This window comes from Molothrus aeneus, chromosome 1 (assembly GCF_037042795.1).
Source record: "Molothrus aeneus isolate 106 chromosome 1, BPBGC_Maene_1.0, whole genome shotgun sequence".
Lineage (NCBI taxonomy): Eukaryota > Metazoa > Chordata > Aves > Passeriformes > Icteridae > Molothrus > Molothrus aeneus.
In genome coordinates, this window is record NC_089646.1 from 123,359,354 (window position 1) to 123,379,113 (window position 19,760).

General features: G+C 40.0%; 1 protein-coding gene across 1 annotated transcript in view; it reads left to right on the forward strand.

The window, feature by feature from the left end:
* The first annotated feature begins 1,096 nt into the window (after positions 1 to 1,096).
* The window catches only part of PKIA (cAMP-dependent protein kinase inhibitor alpha), a 43,821-nt gene continuing 25,157 nt past the window's right edge, over positions 1,097 to 19,760 (forward strand). Inside the window, exon 1 of the mRNA XM_066564103.1 lies at positions 1,097 to 1,389. The gene's annotated coding sequence lies outside the window, so the exon portion shown is untranslated. The remainder of the gene's footprint in view (positions 1,390 to 19,760) is intronic.

Sequence of the window (19,760 nt, forward strand, 5' to 3'; positions counted from 1 at the left end):
TTGACCACTGGGTCAACTGAGCAGGTGCAGCACCTGGGAAACTCCTGTGTTTGTTTTTCCTGGGAGCTCATCCAGCACAGCTTCTCTTGACCAGACACAACCCTGCCTTGCTGGTAAGATATGAAGAGCTCTCAAACTACAATGATTTGGCATGCATTGGTGATATCCACACTAGACTGCCTGGTGTCATTTATGTACCAACATAGCTGTGCTTGTTGTGCACATGGGATGGGTCATGGAATTGCAAACTGTGATAGGAATCTGGCCTTCCTTACAAGCCTGTCGGTCACTCAGTATGTGCACAGCTCTCTGTAAGTAACAAAAATAGACATGCCTACTGCTGGGTCTCAGAAATATCAGGACGCCCTTGGTAAGGGGGAAGTTTGCCCAGGTGACCTTGAGCACAGCACAGTGCCTGTCCCCTGCTCCCCCTTCCAGGCACAGAGCAGGAGCCAGAGGAGCTCTCCTGCATCCCAGGGAGCGCTGCATTTTTTAGGGCACGAGTCAGGAGCGCTTGGGCGTCCTGAGGCCGGGAGGTGAGAGTGGGAACAGGGAGCCCACCCACGAGCCCGAGGGGTTACAGCGCCTTTTCCTTCAAACGGCGAGACCCAGATACACAGAGAGCTCTGTCCGGGGACGCTCTCCCTTGGCTCCGGCCTTGCAGCGCGGCGGGAGCTGTCCCCCCGCGTTCCCCGCCGCTCAGCGCGGTACGGCCGGGCGGTGCCGAGCCTGGGGCCGGAGCGGGGCGCGCAGCCCCACAGGCCGGGCGGTGCCGAGCCTGGGGCCGGAGCGGGGCGCGCAGCCCCACAGGCCGGGCAGTGCCGAGCACCGGGGCCGAAGCGGGGCGCGCAGCCCCACACGCCGGACGGGACCGCCACGCTGCCCGCTGCCGCGGAGGGGAGTCCCGGGAGGGCACGGCAGGCGCGGGGCGGAGCGGCCCATCCCGCCGCCGTGCCTGGGGAGGGTCCCCCGGACCGCCACCGCACCCGGGAGACGGTACCGCCCCTCGCAGGCTCCCGGGCAGTCGGGCACGGGTGCTCCCGCGGGAGCGGCGGCCCCTCCGGGGCGGGTGGAGCGCCAGGGCCCCGCGGCGCTCGGACTGCCGGGCGGCGGGGCCGTCTCCCCCTCCGCGGCGGGAGCGGAGTGCGGCGGCCCGCGGAGGGGGCGGGGAGGATGACTTCATGCCGCCGGAGCGCCGTGAATTTAGGAGCAGCAGCTGCCGCCGCCGGCGGCGGGATGTGGGGGTGAAGTGACAGCGGGAGCTGCCGCCGGCTAAGGGAGGAACAGCGTCGGGCACCCGCCGAGCCCGGGGGCTCCGGGCCGCCACCAGCAGCCGCTGCGGGAGAGAAGGAGGGAGGGAGGAAGATGCGCTGAGCCGGTCGCTGAAAGGTGAGCGGGAGCTGCCGGGTGCGGGGGCGAGCGCTGCGGCGCTGCCCGGCCGGGGGAGCGCGGCGCTGCCACTGCGAGCCCCCCACTCCGGCTCTCCTGGCCGCCCTGGAGCGGTGCCGGGGCTCGTAGCTTCCTTCTCTTTCCCTCTCCTCTTTTCTGCCGCGGTTCCCTCCAAAAGCGGCAAGGCTGCGCTCTCTGAAGCGCCACAGTGGTGCGTTTTATCTTCCATGGCCAGGATGTGCGGTGGCTCGGTGCCAGCCCCCGCTCGGGCTGCTCTCCGTGCCCGTGTCGGGGCACCCTGTCAGTGGCGTAGCCCAGGACGGGGGCGGCAGCGACAGGGCTGCGACAGGTGCGGGACTGCGCCCCGCGCTGCCCCGGCGTTCCTCAAGGGACGAGGAAGACATCTTAGGGCAGAAGGGCTTCAGGGGAACAGAAGCAAAAAAAGATGTCATTTCATGCACATTCCTGGATTTGGAAGTCGCTTCACAGGAAACTAAAGAGTGTAGAAGTTGGGGAACCGGCCCTTACACCAAAATGGATTCTGTCGTCTTTTTCCAAGAGTTGCGTGGTTTTTTTCCCTTTATTCATTTTTATCTAGCCTAAGGTTCCCGACAAACAAAATAGCAGCAAAATTGAAATGCATTTGTTTGTTAATGGAAGAATTAGTGAATTGCTGTTCCATCATATCACCTGTAGAAGCGGAAAAAAGAACGTATGCATATTGTAGCTTGGCTGTTAACATTGCACGTTGTGGTGCGTAGATAGGTCTTAACAGCAAATGAATGTTATTTTGGAATTGAGAAGGTAAAAAAAATTGCCTGACCTATTTCTGTGCCTGATACACTGGTGGTTTTTGTTGGGTTGTTTTGGTTTGGTTTTATTTTTTGTTGATTGGTTTGTTTTTATTTTTTGTTTGTTCTGCTTTAAAAAAGAAAACTTGCCCTAAAGCAGGTTTATAGCAATACAGGAGGTTGGCATGCAGAGACAGCTCATTAGAATAGGCACTATCTTTGTATGCAACAGTTAATGGCTCTGTGTGGTTTGGAAATGGAAGAAATTACTGTGAAGGAAAGAATTGGAAATTAATCTGTTCTTAATGAAAAAGGAAGCAGGATACCGGAAGCTGAAGGTTATTTTATTCAATGTCTATTTACCTGTGTGTTCATCTTCGAGGATCCTGTTACCCAAGGGTTCACAGAAGCTCAGACAGTTGTGGTTGTGGTTGAAGCCTCTGGTCATGGTGCTAGAGTGACACACTTAATCCTTAGGGACATAACAGGGAGTTGCTTTATTTGTTGTCATTGTTTCTGGGAAGATATTTAAATGTAGTCTGTACTGTTGCTGGGTATGCAGAAGGCAAATGACAGCTACAGAGACAGAAAATGTGTATAAAAAAACAATTGAGCTTTCACAACGCTGAAACAAAGAGCGAGTGATGAACTGCAGAGTCAGAAATCAGTCCAACATACAAATCTTTTCTCCAAAGCATGGTCATTAACTATGATCCTGTACAGGCTTGTTGCTTTAAGTAAGTCATGGCACATGCAATGTATATATTTCAAACTCGAAAAGAAACCAACAAAGTTTTGTCAAACCTGTGTCTTTCATCAACCATACATTTATTTTGTTCCTGTAAAAATTTTGAAGCATTGATTAGGACATTTCTGTTGGTTTTTGCTTTCTAGAATTAAGCATGGCTGATGGTTTCAGAGCTGCTCTGTTCTTCTCTAGTTGCATTTAGTTGGAAAAAGAAACCATGTAGCTGAGTTCAGACGCTTTACCTATTAGCCATCCAGTCTATATAAAGTCAGATTCTTCACAGGAGTGAAGAAATCAAATAATGGCCCCCCCAGGCAGTTGTTACGAGCTCGGTGTAGTATGACTACTCACTAATGTTGGCACAATGTTATCACAGCAAATTTACCTCTTCATGCTTCCTGGCAAACCTAATTTTTCAAGACTCTTTATTCTCAAAAAATTAACTTTTTTTTTAAAACAATATGGTAGCAGAGATGAAGCAGTGGTTGACCAAGAACCCCGCTGCAAACTTGAATTGCTTTTGTTTTTATCTTGTGTACTCTAAAGGCAGGTGGTGTAAAGCGCGCATGTCCATAGAAGAAAAAGTATATCTAATTATCAATGTGATTCTAGTTCAGTGGTATATCTGGTGTAAATCCACTGCCTACAGATTTCTTTCCCAGAACTCTTGCTCCTTCTGTTACTGTAACTTTCCATACTTCTGCCAGCCAAAGGAAAGCATCTTTATTGCGGTTGATCTGGGGCAGCAGCAGCACTGACTGGAAGAACAGCCTAGTTGGCCAGCTGGTTGGTGCCAGACAGACTGGGGAGCAGCTGAGATTTAGTTGTCTTTTTCCTCAGAGGTTCTGCTATTTTGGAATACTTCATCTGGGTTTGTTCTTCAGATATGTAAGAGCTTAATTATCTTTGAGGTTTCTAGGCTGCTGTCAGCCTTTGAACCAGCAGGTTCATTTACCCAATTTTATTAGTGGGGACCAGATGGGTATGTTTGCAAAAGGCTTGTTTCCTTAGTAGAACAAACTGGAAAACCCAGTGACCTTGAATGCACTTGAAGTTGCAGAGGTTTGATTTTCACTTCTGGTCCTTTCCAAGGGCTGAGATGAAACACTTCAGCTGAATATATTTTCTATTATTATGAGAATTTTAAAAATGATGTTATCAAGTGCTGTTTGAACTAACTGAAATAACAGTGTCTCAGAGCAAGCAGGTCATTTTTTACTTATGTTGTTACTAGGCTTTCAGTTGGATTATTTTTTCCAATTTAAGAATTCTATTTAAAAAGGCTTGAGCAGGGTAAAAGGGGACAGATATTACACAATGAACTTAAAACTTTATCATGTGCAAACAATCAAGAGTATTTCAACATACCATTTTTATTTTGAAGAAGAAATGCATTCACACTTTCAAAGTGCATGTCCTTCATGTGCAATAGCTCATGTTTCTGGGAGAGAAAAAATTGATTTCTGAAAATAAATGCCAGGCACAAACTGAAACTTTGTCTCCTATTATGCAGATGGATTCCATGTTGGACTAACTGTCAATAGAGGATCTTAATGTGAGCGCCCACTAAACTGCAAAGGTAGCAATCATTAAAGAGAACTGAGAGTTTTATCCATTTATAGTATATTAGTGGTGGCAACAAACCAGGTATTGATAATCTTATTTTGAATTTGACACATTCAAGTAAGTCAGCGCTTCACAACCTGGATAATGAGCCCCTGAGTTTAATATGAAATACGGAGATAGAAATGCAGAGTTCATGTATGCTTCTTGCAAAAGAAAGCTGGTTGAAGCTTTTCCTTTGAAGGGAACTGCATGTAAGCAGCAGAAAAAGCATGGATCTATTTTTTCATGATGTGTCATTAAAGAGAGACTAGCTTTGAGAGACTCTTAATATTGTCTACTCTTAGAAAATTACTTTATTAAGACAACATTATAAAAGAAAGGATCTGATTGTACAGGAACTGTATGTTTCTAGTATATATCCCAGTCTCAAAAGACAATCATATTGGAGGAGAAAGTAACACAAGATGGACTTGTATAGGACAGTTGGTGCAAATCTCCCAGCCAAATGCCAGATCAAAAAACTTCTTTTATTTTTCTTTTTATTCTTATGGTAGAACCAATAAAATATGATAGTGGGTTTTGTCTTCCCTAAAATACTGAAGACATGCTGCATTTCTGAGCTGGTCATATTTCTGTGATTGTAAAGTGATTCCAGGGTATCTCTGCTCTTCTTCCCTGGTTGAACTAAGTATAAAACATGAACTATGAGGAAGAGCTGCAGTAGAAGAATTTCCATGTCAGCTGGGGTGTAGTTCTCTCTAGCAGAATTTGGTTTGTTTCCTAACCTTTATTAAAATGAATTAAAAAATTGACTGCATTGCTGTTCTTTGGCTTTACAGGACTCATGAGGAATTTAACCTGCCTTTATGGCAACTGCCTGGTCTCTGCACAGTTCTGTATCCCTTTCTGCACTCATGTCCCGATGGTTCATCAGATGTTAGAGGCAAATAGGTCTAATGCCAACATAACAGTCTTAGTTTCTCTTACTCTGACTGCTTCTTTTTCTCACGTTTTTGTTCTAGCAGCTATTCCAAAAGATTCAAAGGTATATTGAAGTTATTTTGGCAGCTGTTAGCTAGTCCGTGAAATGTGCTGCAGCTTTAATGAGATCATATAGATCTTAATATATCCATATAATTATATATATTATATAATATATATATTTGCTAACTATTCACTCATTTGCCTTCTACCTCCTACAGTATTTCCACTTACACATATGGTGAGCACATAACTTTGGTGAAACGATCTCACCACCTGTTGTTTTAAAATAGCACAGATGCTTATTAATGGTCCTTCCATGATGCTGTTTATAGTACATGTGAAACCTCACTTAAAATACTGTGGATCATGTTGGTAAAGGATATTATTACTTTAGCAGCAGCCTTAAATTGATTCCTGTTCAGCATCTTGACTTAACTTGTCGGTCATTAGTAGGTAGGAGTGAGATAAACTCCACAGAAGAGTCAAAATTGTGATGCTCATCAAGTGAGCTGTCATTGAATCCCTCACAAGGTGTTCTGTGGAAATGCCTGCTGCCTATTAGACAGCTGGTCAACCCCAAGAGCTACAAAAATCATGAGCACACAGATTATATACACTTGTAAGTCTTGTGCTCAGCTCAAGTGAATTCCCTGAGGACAAGCTCAACAGCACTTTCACACTTCAAAGCAAGGGAAAGGAAATAATTGCAAAACTTTAACCTTGACCAAGACTGTTGCTAATATATATATCTTTTTGCCATAGAAAAGTAATTTCTAAACTCACTAAATTAAGTTTAGGTACATAAATGTTCCATCAATTCCTGTGTTCTTTGTTCAATCTCATGAGTCACTTGGGTTCTCGGTTTTAATTTCAAACAATTTCTAGAGTTCTGCCTAATGTTTCTGATCTGCAGCTCTCTACATTTGTCTTGGATTTTTTTTTCTAACACATTCAAAGTGGAAGGTAAAAATATATTTCTCCTCCGAAAACGTCTATCTGCAGGTATACCAAGAAAAATTCTTGATGTTAAGGGTCAGTTTGCTGAGATGTAAATGTGAAAGTACTGTCAGGCCAAACATACTGAGCTACTTTCAACCTTCCCAAGGTGCCCACTTGAGGCACAGAAAGTTCTTGATATCTGTATGATGCTAGTGAATTCCAAGACAACACTATTGTACACTGAAAAAAATATATAACAAAAAAAAAGGAACAAAAGAATGTTTCGTTCAAGTTTAGCAAAAACTCCTCATAACTAGTAGTATGAGTAGCTCTGGATTTTTTTGTGATTTTTTTTTTAATGAAATATGAAATATTTTTTTCTTGTGACAGATGGCATTGATTGTTTGAGTTTAGTGTTGCTAATAAATTAAAGAAATAGTTGCTCATGCTAGAACAGTGACTGTCAGATGCCAGTTCCAATTCTATAGGATGGGCAAAAATCTCTTCTTGTTCAAGAAAGAAAACTGTGGTGCATTACAATGTAGCTTGTAAGAATGTAAGTCTGTTGTTAAAATAAGATGGCTGGCAAGATTCCAGTAAGGAATTCTTAGAGAAGTAATGACTAAATTGGTGGAGTAATCATCTTTTGATACAGTCTCCCAGTGTTTGTTGCTCAGCATTGATTAGGAGTTCCCTGGGCACAAAGCAATGTTTGCACTATTACGTTTAATTGCAGGAGACATCGTGTCCTTGCTGCATGTGTTTGGTTGATCTGATTTCTGTTCTCAGGCTCCACAGTATCCTTTGGCATGATTCAGAGCATGTGGAGTATAAGGAAGAAAGTCTCTTTGTTTTCTCTCAAAATTTGTTGCCTAGTGGTTTAATTGGGCGCCTTTTTAATTGACATGGTGTGAGTAATGTTAAACAATTGCTTCCTTTTCATTTTCTTACGAGTCAAGCTTTTCTGTCACATTCTTTTTCCTCAAAAACAGAGTTGTCTTACTGTATGCACTCCTTCAGTACATATGGACTCTATTTCATACTTGATTTATTCTTTGACACTGTTTTTATACCTTCTGAGAATTTATTTCTGACATGCAGGATTTAGAAACTCTATTTAATAGTCCAATAATTTCATATTTATGTCCCTTTTCTTTCCTATTTTTTTCACTATACATTTTTTTTCCAGTTACTCATTATGTTTCAATTGGGCTGATTTCTTGTGTCCCTATGAGGTTCCTTTTCATTGTAGGATTGATACAACAATATGTTAGCATGACATTAAGATACTGGTGCCATTAGCAGGAGACATAAAAGTTGATAGCTGGGTATCAAAAATGCATTTTAAATGTAGGAAAGAACACACTGTAGTGTGTAGCCTTACAGAGAAATTCAGTCATAAATTCTTCCTTTGTTTTGTGTTATTCTTGTTTTAAAATAGTTGGATGATGGCAGCTTTACTGGATTGGGCTAATGTTTTTGAGCTCAGGCATGGGAAACAGAAAATAAGTGAATAGGATTTGTTAATGCATATAAGAATTGGAGCATGTGAAAATAATTCAGACTCTAAAAGGCAGGCATAATGTGAAACACTTTATATAAAAAACTCCAAAAACAAACCACACAAAACCAAAAATAGACTGCTGCATTTTAAGTAACTGTTATTTGTAAGGTCTCGTGGAGTCAAAGCGTGATAAGAGATGTGAATGGAGTCTGCATAAATATAGAAGCTGTATGACTTGAGAAAGAGACATAACTTATCAAAATGATTACAGCATGCATGTAAAGCCTAAGGGAACTACAGCTTTTTATCAGTGAAATAAGCCCATTTTATCATATACTTGTTTATATACAAGTTAATAATGTTTACAAACACCAAAGCCTTTTCCAAGCAAAGTATTTGGCCTGAATAGGGAGTTCTCTTAAGTTATTCTGAATAGCTTTAGGCTTTATGGAACACTTCCCCCCACCTTTTTCTATGTGTTTATTTGCCTGCAGGGACTACAGGTGGTGATTTATTGAATGGCAGCTATAATATTATATGATAGTAAGAATTGTATTGATGCTAGTGTCATTCACTCTAAGTGACAATAGGCAAAAATAATGCCACCACTGCTACGTGTCCTTTTAAAGTCGAATTTTCTGTCCATATCTATGTGGTACTACTTGACTGGGCCTGACTGGGGCAATGGCAATATTCTCTTCAGTTTTACAAAAGCAAAATCCCTGCTACATGGTGAATAACAGGTGCAAAGCCTTCAGTCATTCCCCATCTCGTGCAAAAAGCATCTCCAGAGCAGATAAAGTTTGAATGGGTATTTATAGAAGATGAACATGATAGCCTGCACCCAGAGGAACACAGATACTGTATAAGAAATTTAAGCATGTAATATCACTTCCTTGCTGATACTTTAGCATTCATTACATGTTCATGTAACAGTAGGCTTTTAATATTAGCCAATAATGGGGAATGACTTCATTAGCATTTAAGGAAGGAATTGAAAGTGTTTTGCATAGTATAATTCATTAGCTAATTGTCACTCTAGAAGATACTTTTCAGCTGTACACTCTGCACACTTAGGGAATTGCTGTACAGACCAAAGAGCAAGAAGAAACACACTTTTGTGATCCTCTTTTTCTCAGATACTGGAGAAATGTATTATTTATGTGGCCCTTTTAATCGTGGAAGATCTCAAAATGCTTTTCAGCACTTCCATTTTCATTGACAATATTTGGAAATAAGGGATGAAAGCTGTTATTTAAACATTGTTTTCCCAGTTGTACAGCCAATAAGGCTGCAGATCAGGGAGTTACTTATGCAAGTCTCCAGAAAAAGGTACTGATTTCTGATGACTGCTGCAGCACGCTGACCCGTGCTGTTTCCTTCCAGGCAGAAAATTCTCTTTCCTTTCACTTGTGTGCCTCACAGAAGCAATTTTTGAAGACCATTCATCCGTTACAGACTGCTGCTCTGCTTGTTAAGCAGTGTTTCTAGTGGGATAACACACTATGCAAATATATTTTGTGTAAGTTTTCTAGGTCTTCCAAGTTCACTCTTTGCATTTCTGTTCCTCCATCTCCCTCTAGCTTTCTTGGTTTGGCTAAAGTAGGGACTGGTACTCGTTTTGCAAGTGTATTTTTCTACTGATTTTTTTTTTTTGTGTACAATTTTTGAGTTTAAAATTCTGTCCTTCTTGGTAGTACCGTATTTCTTAACTACTGTCTCTACTGTCTTCAACATTTATTTGGAGACTAACAGTTTGCACACATTAAATAAATGCATCTGATTTCTAAAGTCAACTACAAGGCTGAATAGAAAGAAAACTTTACCAGTATTCTGAGGTCCATGTCCAAATAAATGCCCATATTCCTGTGGTGGTTTGTTGCTTTAATTTCCTACTGCAGTGGGAGAATAAAGAAGTGCCAAAAACATCCTAAGTTTTCTCTGCTTTCCCGACTGTGTAAATCTGAATGTTGTGTATTTTTTGAGCCTAAGGCAGCACCTGAGCACTTCATTTTGGTGTCCAAGCATGTTTCTGGCAAGTAAAGTCTTTTATGCAGCTCCTCTTGAGAGGAGCAGTTGCCTGTGTCTCTGTGCTTGGTAATGATTCATTACACTCTCAAGGCTGCTCTTCAGTGTCATCTTTCATAATTCCATTCTTGTATGAATTTTGGTGGCAAGTATGGAGTTTCTGAGTTTGGGTGGGTTTTTTTTGGTTTTTTGGGTTTTTTTTTTTGTATGGCATGGCTATCAGCAGGATCAGAGTGGCACTCTTTGTTCTGAGATAAACAATGTCTCTGAATTCTGCTGAGGACTAGGACAGTTTCATGACTGTTAAACTGTTGTCAAGGTTTTTTGTGCATTTTCGACTTAGGTCAGCTTGTTCTTCGGAACAAGGCAAAACTTGTTCTTGGAATTGTTGTGGGTTAGATGCCATTTCCCAGTAGGTGATTTGAATGTTGTTTAGAAAATAAATTCTCCTTTTAGAAGCCTCTTAGTTTTACCTGTCTCTCCTTTGATGTGGCTGCTGTTGAAGCAGGCCAGATTTTTAGCTAATTTGTCTGGTTTTTCTCTGTTCAAATTGCTGAAAACAGTGGGAGCTTTCTATGCATCCTGCATCCTGTGATGCCTGTCTTTCAGCTAATGTTGTTTCTGTGACATTCTTCTTGAACACGTAATCATATCTGCCATTTGTTCTGTTAAAGAAATTTCACCTTCCCTTCCCCCTTTCTGAAATATTCCTGCTCTGCTCATGGAGCAGTAATTTCAGTAAAATGTTCTACTTTATCTCTATTTTTGAGCATATTTGAAAGCCTTGTTCAGGAAAGAGAAATATTTTGGAGTATCATGGTTTTCATAGTAACAGGTGTAGATACTTTCAGTAGATTTACTTTCTACATATGGGTTTTTTTGTGAGTGATGTGAAAATCCAAGATGTTATAATTTAGCACCTTAAATTTCGGGATTATCCCTATATAGTTACATTAATTTATAATGTAACTAACATTCTAATGTAACTAACAACTAATTTATAATGTAACTAACTTTCTGATAACCACAGCCAAAATACTAGACTTTTATTTTGTCACCAGCACTCCTCTGTAAGAGATCCTTTTGTAAGTAAGGACATAGATGTGGACAGGCTGGAAAATTGTTAATAGGAGTTAAATGCCAGTAGAAGAATGGGAGGATGGATCTAGTGCATGCACTTCTGGATAAGTCAAAACCATAAGATCTAAAAACGTAATTGTGTGCACATGGTAACGTTGATGTGTCAGTTGTTTGTCCAGTGGCTAACTTTTTCTCTCTTCTTCCAAATGGAGTCTCATCTCTGTGGAACAATTGTGATCCCAATGTGAGTGAAGGAGTAGTTCCTTTTATGAAGATTATTAATAGCAAAATTTTAGTAACCCAAAGTAAAGGTAGCCATGATCTCTGCTCTGAACTTTTAGTCTCCTTTTTTTCTTTTCTGCTTGTATGTGTATCTGGGTATTAGTTAGGTGTTTTTATCTTTCAGTTTGGGCATAAACACCTCTTGTAAGCTAAGGAACAAAGGCTTGTGTTGGGTTTTCTTACAGGTTTCTACTATTCTCTCCAACTAGCCAGCTCACTGAAAGCCAAAATCTTATATTTGGCTTGAAGGCTGTTTATATCGAACCCAGCTGATCTATCACTAAAGGGAAAAGTATTCAGAGAAGCATGAAAAGATGCAGTAGGATTAAATAGCAAAGCATAAGGGTTTATTCCATGCAGGAGCAGCCATTGAAGCTAAAAGCAAGCTAAAGAAAGAGGCATTAATTGTGGGAAGTTAATGTAAAATGGGAATCAGAGAAGATGATTTTTCAAATCCTTTCAGCTACTGAAAGCATTGAATCAGGATCTTAGGTTTACAAGTGATCAAGTATAGAGAAAGAAAAGAAGCCTATTAGGGATAAAGTAAATTTGTTGAAGTGGCTGTTGCATACCTGCTCACAATCAGCTGAATGAAAGTCTCTTCTGTCCTACCCTTGAGGATGGTTTTAGACACATTTGACCAGAATTGTTGGTTATTTAAGGTGGCATGAGTGACATCTGAGGGTGAGCCAGCGTTCAAGTCAGTATCCATGTGGTTCTATAAATAAAGAAGGTCGCATGTAAGGCCTTGATGAATGTTGGCTTGTCTGAAAGGGCTAACTCTCACCAGTTTAATTCAAGTTTTATTCCTTCAAATGCTTGATTGTTCAAAACCTAGCCAAGGCAGAACACCTGTTACTTTCTTTTTGTATTTCTCCTTCCCTATTTACTGATTGCTTCCAGCACTTCATGTCAAACTTGATGAAAACATAATTCTTGCTTTTGTAGTTACTTGTTTGATTTCACTTGGGAAATCTGCACACAACTATATCTGACAATAACCAGTTACTCCTGAAGGATCTTTTCTTGTCCTCTGAAAATCCTTTTGTCTCTGAACACCAGAGGAATAAACAAAGACTGGAATAAGCTCTAAAGTGCCAACTGTGCCTCACCATATGCACCTGGGTAATCCACAGCATACTTACTTGCACTGTGCACATGTGCATGTCCTTTCCATGGAAACTGGAATCAGGGTGCAGAGAATGGGAATGCCTAGGTCTCATCCTGACATTTAATCATGACAAATCTGCAAAGTAATTGTGAAACATGCAACTTTGTTGTTTGGTCTTACTGACTGTCACGTTTTACTGCTTTTTCTACAGGCAGACTTTTTTTTTTTCTTTGCAATTTCTTATAATTTTTAAAATGAAAAAAAAACAGTCTGCTACTTGCGCTGAGTAATACTTCAAACCTTTCATTTGCTGGAGCAGATCTAGTAGGATCTATCAGAAAGTGTGGTTTAGCCCTAGTTTTCTGGTGAAGATACCTGTTTTGGGAAGTAGTTTCTCTTTCCACAATTGCTTGTGTATGTACTTGATGCTTTCCCATCTATCTGAAGCTGAATGAAAAGTACCTATTTACAGTTACAAGACTTATCTCAACATGCAAACTTTCTGCCAGGTGTTTTTAGGGAGCTAAAGTGTCTTTTTGAAAAGACACTTTTTTCACCTAATAACTGTAATAATTTTGTCTCCTTCCTCAAGCTTCCTGGGAGAAGACATAGGCAAGAGAGTTTTTATATTCAAAGGAGATTTTTCTACAAGCCTTTTACGACATCCATTTATTTCTATGGAACTTTGGTGGTATTCTTCTCATCTTCAGATGGCATCTGTGAGCAATTTTCTAGTCTTTTTCTCCTACTATGTGTATATAAGCTACCAAAAAGAGTGGAATTTATTTGTCCCACATTGTTGGATAAACTTGCTTAAAAAGCCCAACAGTGTCACTCAAATTTCAATTGAACTGTTCACCATTCCTTCTTCCATGCTTATGTACTCTTCACTTAAATTTTTTTTTGAATAGCAAGGAAATTAAAGAAGTCAAAAGAAAGCTAATCTAAGATCTTCTTCTACAAAAAAAGGTGAATATAATGACTTATTTACCATGGTCTGTTGATCTGATAAATCCTGGGCAAAACAGTAGAAAAAGCAAAGCTGTAAGTGTAAAGTATATTGAGAGACAGGATTATAATTAATGCAAATCACTTATGGTTAATGAAAAAAAAAAAAGATCCTGTCAAAGAAACCCTGACATGCTGGCTTTGCATATTTTGGAGATTACAAGAAATACCCTATTAAGCCTATGTTACTCAATGAAAACAGAAATTGATGTTATTTCAACATAACATCAATAGTTAGTAGTTTCAGCATTCAGATGTGTCCAGTTCATACCTATGAATTACCCACTGCAGCTTTTTTTGTACCTGTCCTGTATGCTATATGTGTGATAACTTCCCAAAAAGTACTTCATAGTGCTGTTTAGATCAGCACTGGCCCAGAGTGTAAGCAGCTCCTTCTGGGTCCACTGTGAAAAGGTTCCTTAAAGATGGAGTGAGAGTCTTGCCTCCTCAGAAAATACCATTGACTATCTATTTGAAGGCAAATGCCTGTTTTTCCTTTCTTTGCTCTGTCTCTGCAATGGGTTGCAATATTTGTGAGTGTTCCCTTACTTTTCTGTCTCTTCCTTGACTACCACCCCCTCCCTCACCTGCCCTGCCAAGAAATAAAGCAAGAGGGAAGTTTTTCCTACAGCAGAGAGTAGAAACAGAATTCAGAAGTGCTCAAAAGAGCTGTGAATATCTGGAGAGCTGCATGATGTCACATACAGCTTCTGTTTTGTACCAGTTGGAAAGAATTGTTTTCCTACTGATAACTTATCTTGACAAAAATCTTTCTTTTGAAATAAAACTCTGAAACCAAAGAAATGCATACCAAGTTTACTTGTTCAAAAGTGTTGTTACTCAGAATACATAAGTATAGCAAATTTCTCAAGTGTCTTAAAAATACCTCTCCCTAAGGCTCATTAAGAATGTTTGTTAGAATTCAAAGGCAGCACAAAGCAGATTAAGAGTTCTCCCAGACCATCTAAAAGACCTGCATGACTAGTGCAATTTTGTCTGTTTACATGTAATGCACCTGTGATCCTGTTCATTGCAAACTTATATATTAAATCCACTAAAATGGTCCCTTTCTTGCTGTAGAACTGTCAAACTGTTGAAACACTGAAACTGGACATCTCTGTTTCTTTCCAAATGACTCATCACTTTGTTTGCCTCAATAAATGTTTTGCACCTCATTAATTTCTTGTCATTATTTTGTGTGTCTTGGTTCTTTCTACTTTGTTTGTACTGGACAATAAGAACTTAGTTTTATTTGTCTTTTTGTATTTTAAACTTTGGTACAGGCTGTTCTCCATTACAGCTCCTTGTTCCATCTACAAGAGGATAAGATTCTTCCAGACTTCAGCATGTTGCCTAAAAATCAAGGGAGTGGTTTAAGGTTCCACTATCTTTGCTACTCCTCTTGTAGGAGATATAATGAAATCCTGACTGCTGTGGAAACAGAAGACTTCCAGCTCTGCCTTATGCATGTTATCTAGTAGCATGAAGAGAACTTCTTGTGTCTGTTGCAGTCAGAGCATGCTGACTGGGTCTTTCAAATCAGTTATTGAAACTGACATTTGAAAGGCAAGATGAAGAAATGCAAAGAAAAAGCTCACCAGTTATAATGAACAAGATCTTTCAAGGAGTCCCGAGAAGCAGCTTTAAAAAAACACCAAAAGAAGCCACTAAAACATACCCAAACACCAAACAAAGAGTCCCCAAGCCCTCCCTATTTAGAAAATATATATTTTGCTATGCTGTGTCCAGAACACCATATAAAAATTGCTTTTTCAGAATCCTTTGTTTTCAGCCTCTAGCAGTTCAAGATCACTCTGTGTTTGTATCCCTCCCCTTTCTTCTTGTTTTCTCTCTAAGAACAATGTGAAAGTCATCTCTGCGCTCAATCCATATGTCTGAGTGATTGTTCCGTACTATATAGCCACTGCTTTTTCTCCTAGCTTCCTTCACAAATTCCTAGTTTGAAAACAAAGGCTTTGGAAGTTCATAATTGCAATGTACTGATGAGGAAACCTCTCTACAAAACTGGATAATTAAGTCAATTTTTCCAGATGCTGTTAACAGGTACAATTTCTTACTATTTTTTTTTATTTTACTACTTCAAAAATTCTTTTGAAAAGAAAATCTTATTTCAGTGCCTGCCCAATGTGTTCTAAAGGCTCACTTGTGGGCCAGTTTATAAAGGAGATCATTGTTCTGCCTCTTGTACTATGCTACTAAGCTGGTAGGTATAGTATATATGTAAGACTTTATTAGATAGAATAGTATATGTATTAAAAGAAAAATGTATAACAGCCTTTAGGCTATCATCAAGCTTGAAGGCCAGAGAATGTGCATTCTTGCAAGTTCAGAAGTTAAGTATGCAAATCCTCATCTTCTCTTGAGAAATTACATATTTTTGACTGTATTGGTAGAATCTGATGAGAATTCAGCCAGTGAAAATTCTCCTGTAAAGTTAATTAAGGCTGGTATCCTGAGAACACTTTGCATTAATTTTGTATCAGATTATACTTCTACTTTCTGCAACCTTAATTAATCAAATTTTAATGGTTACTCAATCCATTGCACAGTTTGGGGCTTAAAAATATCAAGAGGTATGTTCCTAATTGAATACTGTTATGTGGGAGGGGAGGGATAGGTAGATATTGGTCCCCTTTTCTAAAGGGGAAATAGATTCTGAGCAGAAGACAGAGAAAGATGAAAAGGGCAGCTGGTCCTTCGGGACAAGGAATGGCAGCAGAATAGGGGCAGCAAAGTAATTAACAGGTCTTTCTCCACATGAGAAGGTGGCCTTTGCTGTGCCTAATTACACAGACAGTAATTTAAAACACGCTGTCTTGTCTCACAGTTGGATCTTTCAGAGCCTGGCTCATGCAGACAACCTCCTGGAGTCTCAGGCCTGTAAGCAGAAACCCAGGTAGTCTTTGCATGAGACCACAAGCTGAGAGGACAAGTTTCTTGTGTAGAGTTAGAACTCTCATCCTTTGTGGATTAATGTTGTAGTTTAATCCTTTGTAGATTAATGGCCTGTAATATTACCATTTTGCATTGTACCAGGATTCAAAGGCGTATCAACTTCAGTGTAAACCTGGGCTCCAGTAAGCAGAAGGCTAAAATCTGATTTTACAAACACCATGCAGTTGTGTCATTAGACAGAAAATATTTAGTTGCTTGTACTATATGTCAGGAATGAGCAAGTCTGGAGCAGGCTGTACTAATGTGAGGGAATTGTCTTGCCAAGACACAGTTGTGTGTCTTAGTTGAGGCCTGTATTTCACCTATGACATGATGATAACTTTTTAAACTCACTAATCATGGATTGACCGATGTTCCTGTATCCTTCACTTCTCCAGTGATTTTAATGAGACTGGACTCTTGAGCCAAGAAAAATCTGAGAACTACATACAGCCTTTAGGAAACTGAATTCAAGACTCTAATCTTTCCTATTTTATTTGAAAAACAGTAAGTACCTAGAACTGCTGGCCAGACTCTTTGTTTTTGCATACCTTTGTATTTGTGTCACCTAAGATGAGGTAATGAGGACTCTCAGATCTTGAACTTGCTAAGAGGCACCAGTGTGCCATCACAGTCATTTGGACAGCTGCTTCAACAGGGATATATTGACATGCCCACTCAAGGGCAGTACAGGCTACAGAAAACAGGAGGCTGGAGCACATGGTGTACAAGCAGGGACTGTGGGAACTGAGTTTGTCCAGCATGAAAAGGACACTACAAGATGTAACAGCACTACCCAAGGAGGCATTGTGGAGATGCTATAGACTTTTCCTGGAGTTCTGCAACAAAAGGATAAGTGTCAATGGCCCCAAGTTGCAATAAGAAATTCCAGATACATGGAAGGAAAATCTTTCACTTAGAAAATGCTTGGCACTGGTACAGCTTGGCATAATGCCTGGGGACCCTCCAGCCTTGGGGATACTCAAAATTCTTCTGAGTCTCTGAGCAGCCAGACTGTTAGCCTACCTAACCTCAAATGGTTGTTGGACTTGATGGCCTCCAGATATCCCTTCCAAAGTTTTTCTGTGATTCAAAATGGTGGTTTACTAGGTGTGCCCATACAGACCTATCAGTCCTGACTCAGGGTTCAAGTTTAACTCAAAAACCTGTGTGGAGGTAGGGAAGAAGTGAATGAATGTCACTGCTCATCTTCCACATAATAGCTTCATTCTGTGGAGGGACAAGACTTGTAATCCAGACTGTTCTCAGTCTCAAGGAGCCCATGGACAGAGCCTTCAGTATAAAAGGTCTGTTGAAATTGGTTTATCAGTTGCAAGCCCAATTGTTTTCCTTCTGGTCCTGTGCCTTCTTGCAGATGAGGATGCCTAACTCTGTAGCCTTATGATTTGTGTGCTGAAGACCAGGAGACCTCCACTTCTGGATCATGCTCCTCAGATTAAGTGCATTGATTTTCATGATCTCTGGAGTAAAATACATGAGCAGTTCTGAAAGTCCTCTTAGCTTGCGTTGTTATGCTTAAGACAAGCTTTTCTATCACACAGTGCTTATTTCACAGGAGTAAGCTGATCAAGGATCATGCAAGAGACAGAGCTTCAGTTACACCTGAGATTATCCAAATGCAGCAGAGCAATGCTCAAGTGCTGAGATGAAATGGGTCTCAAACTCCTACGTGTAGGAGAGAGTGGTGGCAAGCTGCCTTTCTCCTGAACCTGCAAGACATGACCACAGCCTTTTTGTAAAGAGATGATTTCTGTTTTCCATATGAAGTTCTTACTAAGACAATGAGATATGAACATAATAAGCAATTCCATATTTAGGTATTAATGACTTTGTCATTGTTTAATGTACCTTATTCTGGTGCAGAAAAACACAGATATGTGACAACAGGCCTTGCAAACTAAATTTATCCTTCTATAAAATCCACCCACGTAGAAGATATTCAAGAAAAGCTCCATCACATGCTGAAATCTGTGAAACATAAAAGAACCCTGGGAAGTAAATTAATTTAAATTAATAACAGTATATTTTTCATACTGTACTGGGAGGGAATGACACAAGAAACCACATAAATCCATTAAAGAGCATGGAATTTCAAGACTGGGGTTTTTCTTGTGTTTTGGTTTTTGTTTTTTTTTTTTTTAATTTTTAATTGTGAATTTTGTCAACATGATTCTAGGAGACCCTGTAGCTTTTTCTCCTGAAGTTCATTCACTTTAAACAACTGCCAAACTCTTTCTGTACAGATCTGTTAAGGAAAGCTAGTAAGAAATATTCATTCTGGCTAGAGAAAACACTTTTGCCCCAATTCACAGAAAAAAAAAAAGTATATTTGGTAGTAATTTTGTTAGTGGCATTATATGAAGTAAAGCACTTTGTATAGAGCACAGGGGTTTTTTTATTTATGCATGCTGCACTATTATAGTTTATACTTTGTTTTTTCCTATTTGTAATTCTTGCTTTTTTATAACAAAACTATCATTGGATATTATCTTCTAAATTCTGTCCTAATCTATTAGGTGAGAACCACGATCAGCACAATGTTTTCCAGTCTTCTTCAAAGCACTGTGATATAGCATGTTTCTGGCTCAGTGTGTTTTAAGAAAAAATACATTCAGCCTTATAATGGCATAATGAGAGTAATTTTCTTAATGAAGCATGTGATCTTACTTGAAGTACTTATTCTTCTAGATGTACCTCATCACAATTTGTTTCTAAGAACCTTCTTACCTAGTATCAGACATTGTTCCATCTCTGGACCTCCTCTGCTCTATTGCTGTTGTTTTAGAGTGCCCAAGATTAGTAGGAAGAATGCAGAGAAAAGAACATGATGTGAAACTGAGCAGAGGAAAAATTACCTGTCTCATATGGTTTTGCTTTAAAAGACCTGCTTGTTACTTGTGTAACATCTAAAAGACATGATGCTGTGCTGCTTCATTAAAACTTCATGCAGTAACATTAGAGCTCAGTGGAATCTTTGATTACCTGCTTAATAATCAGACTAAACCAGTTTGCCTTTGCTGGCAGTGTAATCATAATCTCTATTTAATCAAATTACAGGTGGTGGTTTGTTTTGTTTAGCTTCTCTGGGTTATTTTTTCTTCAACTTGTCCTTTAACCAGAAAGTTAACTGGTTAAAATTGTTCCAACTAAACTTCTTTGGGTAAGAAGCATTTCTTTGGTCTTGGATGTAATGAGTAGAAGAGGTGTGCTTGTGTTTCATGGAATTATAGAGAGTTGTTTTCATTTTTAATGATAAACACCCCTCCCTTCTTTCTCCTTATATTCCTAGAGCAAATTTGGTGAATGTCTTTTCCTGTTCTACTGTTTTTACTGGGGATGGCATAGCACTTAATT